Source organism: Heterodontus francisci, chromosome 40 (genome assembly GCF_036365525.1).
Source record: "Heterodontus francisci isolate sHetFra1 chromosome 40, sHetFra1.hap1, whole genome shotgun sequence".
NCBI lineage: Eukaryota > Metazoa > Chordata > Chondrichthyes > Heterodontiformes > Heterodontidae > Heterodontus > Heterodontus francisci.
The window spans coordinates 7,338,021-7,342,916 of record NC_090410.1 but is presented as its reverse complement, the minus strand read 5'-3'; positions in this window follow the sequence as shown (position 1 = coordinate 7,342,916).

Genomic DNA, 4,896 nt, shown 5'->3' with positions numbered 1-4,896 from the left:
TCAATCTCCCCGGGATTTGCAATTCGATTGGATAGGACGTGTGTCCATCACAGAGCCCCGCCCCCTCACCTCAAGGGACTGTCTCAGAATTGGCCGCTGGGTGAAAAGCAAGGGGACGTCGCTAAATTGAAACAGATGCCAAAAAACGAAAAATTAAAACTTTGTAATCCTGCAAATGAGTTATTAATGAGTTGTTTGTTATTTATTTCATCCTATAATTTACACTCAATGAAGTGTTTATTGTTAATGTTACTTGGGGAGGTACTGGAGAACCAAGATGTGCTATCTGGGCAATATATTTTATCAATTCCCTGTGATAGTGGAGAGAGGCTGAGGTTCCAGATCCTGAAGTTACTATGGGTTGTGAACTGATATTTGTACAAGGTTCCTGGAGTCTTCAGCCTCGACCAGCATAATCTCCTAAAGGAAGCCAACAACAGCATAAAACCGCACAACAGACAAGTTCAGTCACTTCAATAATATTTGGCAATTTTATTGCGAAGAAAGTTTATCCATAAGCTGAGCATTTAAAACAAGGAGGGGATCAGAGAGCAGCCAAAGAGTTCGGGGTAGCGGAGTTCTCTGTCTAGCTGAGGGCGTGACACCACCTGAAGAAGCAAGAATTTGCATTTATATAGCGCCTGTCACCGCCTCAGGGCCTCCCAAAGTGCCTAACAACCAACGAGGTACTTTTTGAAGTGCAGTCCCTGCTGTAATGTGAGAAATGAGGCAGCTAATTTGTGCACAGTAAGATCCCACGAGCAGCAATGCGATAATTTTTTAAAAATTCTTTCATGGGATGTGGGCGTCGCTGGCCAGGCCAGCATTTATTGCCCATCCCTAATTGCCCTTGAGAAGGTGGTGGTGAGCTGCCTTCTTGAACCGCTGCAGTCCATGTGGGGTAGGTACACCCACAGTGCTGTGAGGAAGGGAGTTTCAGGATTTTGACCAAGCGACAGTGAAGGAACGGCGATATAGTTCCAAGTCAGGATGGTGTGTGACTCGGAGGGGAACTTGCAGGAGGTGGTGTTCTCGTGCATGTGCTGCCCTTGTCCTTCTAGTTGGTAGAGGTCGCGGGTTTGGAAGGTGCTGTCTAAGGAGCCTTGGTGCATTGCTGCAGTGCATCTTGTAGATGGTACACACTGCTGCCACTGTGCCTCGGTGGTGGAGGGAGTGAATGTTTGTAGATGGGGTGCCAATCAAGCGGGCTGCTTTGTCCTGGATGGTGTCGAGCTTCTTGAGTGTTGTTGGAGCTGGACCCATCCAGGCAAGTGGAGAGTATTCCATCACACTCCTGATTTGTGCCTTGTAGATGGTGGACAGGCTTTGGGGAGTCAGGAGGTGAGTTACTCACCACAGAATTCCTAGCCTCTGACCTGCTCTTGTAGCCACGGTATTTATATGGCTACTCCAGTTCAGTTTCTGGTCAATGGTAGCCCCTAGGGTGTTGAAAGTGGGGGATTCAGCGATGGTAATGCCATTGAATATCAAGGGGAGATGGTTAGATTCTCTCTTGTTGGAGATGGTCATTGCCTGGCACTTGTGTGGCGCGAATGTTACTTGCCACATCAGCCCAAGCCTGAATATTGTCCAAGTCCTGCTGCATTTCTACATGGACTGCTTCAGTATTTGAGGAGTCACGAATGGTGCTGAACATTGTGCAATCATCAGCGAACATCCCCACTTCTCACCTTATGATTGAAGGAAGGTCATTGATGAAGCAGCTGAAGATGGTTGGGCCCAGGACACTACCCTGAGGAACTCCTGCAGTGATGTCCTGGAGCTCAAATGATTGACCTCCAACAACCACAACCATCTTCCTTTGTGCTAGGTATGACTGCAGCCAGCGGAGGGTTTTCCCCCTGATTCCCATTGACTTCAGTTTTGCTAGGGCTCCTTGATGCTATACTCAGTCAAATGCTGCCTTGATGTCAAGGGCAGTCACTCTCACCTCACCTCTTGAGTTCAGCTCTTTTGTCCGTGTTTGAACCAAGGCTGTAATGAGGTCAGGAGCTGAGTGGCCCTGGTGGAACCCAAACTGAGCGTCACTGAGCAGGTTGTTGCTAAGCAAGTGCTGCTTGATGGCACTGTTGATGACACCTTCCATCACTTTACTGATGATTGAGAGTAGGGTGATGGGGCGGTAATTGGCCGGGTTGGACTTGTCCTGCTTTTTGTGTACAGGACATACCTGGGCAATTTTCCACATTGCAGGGTAGATGCCAGTGTTGTAGCTGTACTGGAACAGCTTGGCTAGGGGTGCAGCAAGTTCTGGAGCACAGGTCTTCAGTCGTATTGCCGGAATATTGTCAGGGCCCATAGCTTTTGCAGTATCCAGTGCCTTTGGTCGTTTCTTGATATCACGCGGAGTGAATCGAATTGGCTGAAGTCTGGCATCTGTGATACTGGGGACTTCAGGAGGAGGCCGAGATGGATCATCAACTCGGCACTTCTGGCTGAAGATTGTTGCAAATGCTTCAGCCTTATCTTTCGCACTGATGTGCTGGGCTCCCTCATTATTGAGGACGGGGATATTTGTGGAGCCACCTCCTCCAGTTAGTTTGTTAATCATCCCCCACCATTCACAGCTGGATGTGGCAGGACTGCAGAGCTTAGATCTCATCCGTTGGTTATGGGATCGCTAAGCTCTGTCTATCGCATGCTGCTTACGCAGTCTGGCATGCAAGTAGTCCTGGGTTGTAGCTTCACCAGGTTGACACCTCATTTTGAGGTATGCCTGGTGCTGCTCCTGGCATGCCCTCCTGCACTCTTCATTGAACCAGGGTTGGTCTCCTGGCTTGATGGTAAGGGTAGAGTGGGGGATATGCCGGGCCATGAGGTTACAGATTGTGGTTGAGTACAATTCTGCTGCTGCCGATGGCTCACAACGCCTCATGGATGCCCAGTTTTGCATTGCTAGATCTGTTCGAAATCTATCCCATTTAGCACGGTGATAGTGCCGCACAACACGATGGACGGTATCCTCAATGTGAAGGCGAGACTTCGTCTCCACAAGGACTGTGCGGTAGTCACTCCTACCAATACTGTCATGGACAGAAGCATCTGTGGCAGGCAGATTGGTGAGGACGAGGTCAAGTATGTTTTTCCCTCGTGTTGGTTCCCCCACCACCTGCCGTAGACCCAGTCTAGCAGCTATGTCCTTTAGGACTCCGCCAGCTCGGTCAGTAGTGGTGCTACCGAGCCACTCTTGGTGATGGACATTGAAGTCCCCCACCCAGAGTACATTCTGTGCCCTTGCCACCCTCAATGCTTCCTCCAAGTGGTGTTCAACATGGAGGAGTACTGAGTCATCAGCTGAGGGAGGGCGGTAGGTGATAATCAATAGGAGGTTACCTTGCCCATGTTTGACCTGTTGCCATGAGACTTCATGAGGTCCGGAGTCGATGTTGAGGACTCTCAGGGCAACTCCCTCCCTACTGTATACCACTGTGCCACCACTTCTGGTGGGTCTGTCCTGCCGGTGGGACAGGACATACCCGGGGATAGTGATGGCAGTGTCTGGGACACTGTCTGTAAGGTATGATTCCGTGAGTATGACTATGTCAGGCTGTTGCTTGACTAGTCTGTGGGACAGTTCTCCCAACTTTGGCACAAGCCCCCTGATGTTAGTAAGGAGGACTTTGCAGGGTCGACAGGGCTGGGTTTGCCGTTGTCGTTTCCGGTGCCTAGGTCGATGCCGGGTGGTCTGTCCGGTTTCCTTCCTTTTTATTGACTTTGTAGCGTTTAGATACAACTGAGTGTCTTGCTAGGCCATTTCAGAGGGCATGTAAGAGTTAACCACATTGCTGTGGGTCTGGAGTCACATGTCGGCCAGACCAGGTAAGGACAGCAGATTTCCTTCCCGAAAGGACATTAGTGAACCAGATGGGATTTTAAAACAATCGACAATGGTTTCATGGCCATCATTAGACTAGCTTTTAATTCCAGATTTATTAATTAAATTCAAATTCCACCTTCTGCTGTGGTGGGATTCGAACCCGTTTCCCCAGAGAAATACCCTGGGTCTCTGGGTTACTAGTCCAGTGATAATACCACTACGCCACCGCCTACCCTAAATGACCCGATAATCTGTTTTTAGGTGTTGGTTGCAAGGAGGAAGCATCAGGAGGCGTCATAGGGTCAAAGGGGTGCGTTTTAAGGAGGAGAGGGAGGTAGAAAGGCCAAAAGGTTTAAAAGGAGGGTGAGGCTTAGGCGGCTGAAAGAATGGCCGTCAATGGTGGGGTGAAAGGAAGGGGAGGGGGTGGACAACTTTGATCAACACATGCCCGAATGAAACAAGACCTGGACAACATTCAGGCTTGGGTTGATAAGTGGCAAGTAACATTCGCGCCACACAAGTGCCAGGCAATGACCATCTCCAACAAGAGAGAATCTAACCATCTCCCCTTGATATTCAATGGCATTACCATTGCTGAATCCCCCACTATCAACATCCTGGGGGTTACCATTGACCAGAAACTGAACTGGAGTAACCACACAAATACCGTGGCTACAAGAGCAGGTCAGAGGCTGGGTATCCTGCAGTGAGTAACTCACCTCCTGACTCCCCAAAGCCCGTCCACTTTCAGATGAAACATTAAACCGAGGTCCCGTCTGCCTTCTTAGGTGGAGGTAAAAGATTCCATGGCCACTATTTCAAAGAAGAGCAGGGGAATTCTCCCCAGTGTCCTGGGCAATATTCATCCCTCAATCAGGGGCGGCGTAGTGTTTAGCACCGCAGCCTCACAGCTCCAACGACCTGGGTTCGGTTCTGGGTACTGCCTGTGCGGAATTTGCAAGTTCTCCCCGTGGCCGCGTGGGTTTTCGCTGGGTGCTCCGGTTTCCTACTACAGCCAAAGACTTGCGGGTTGATGGGTAAATTGGCCATTATAAATT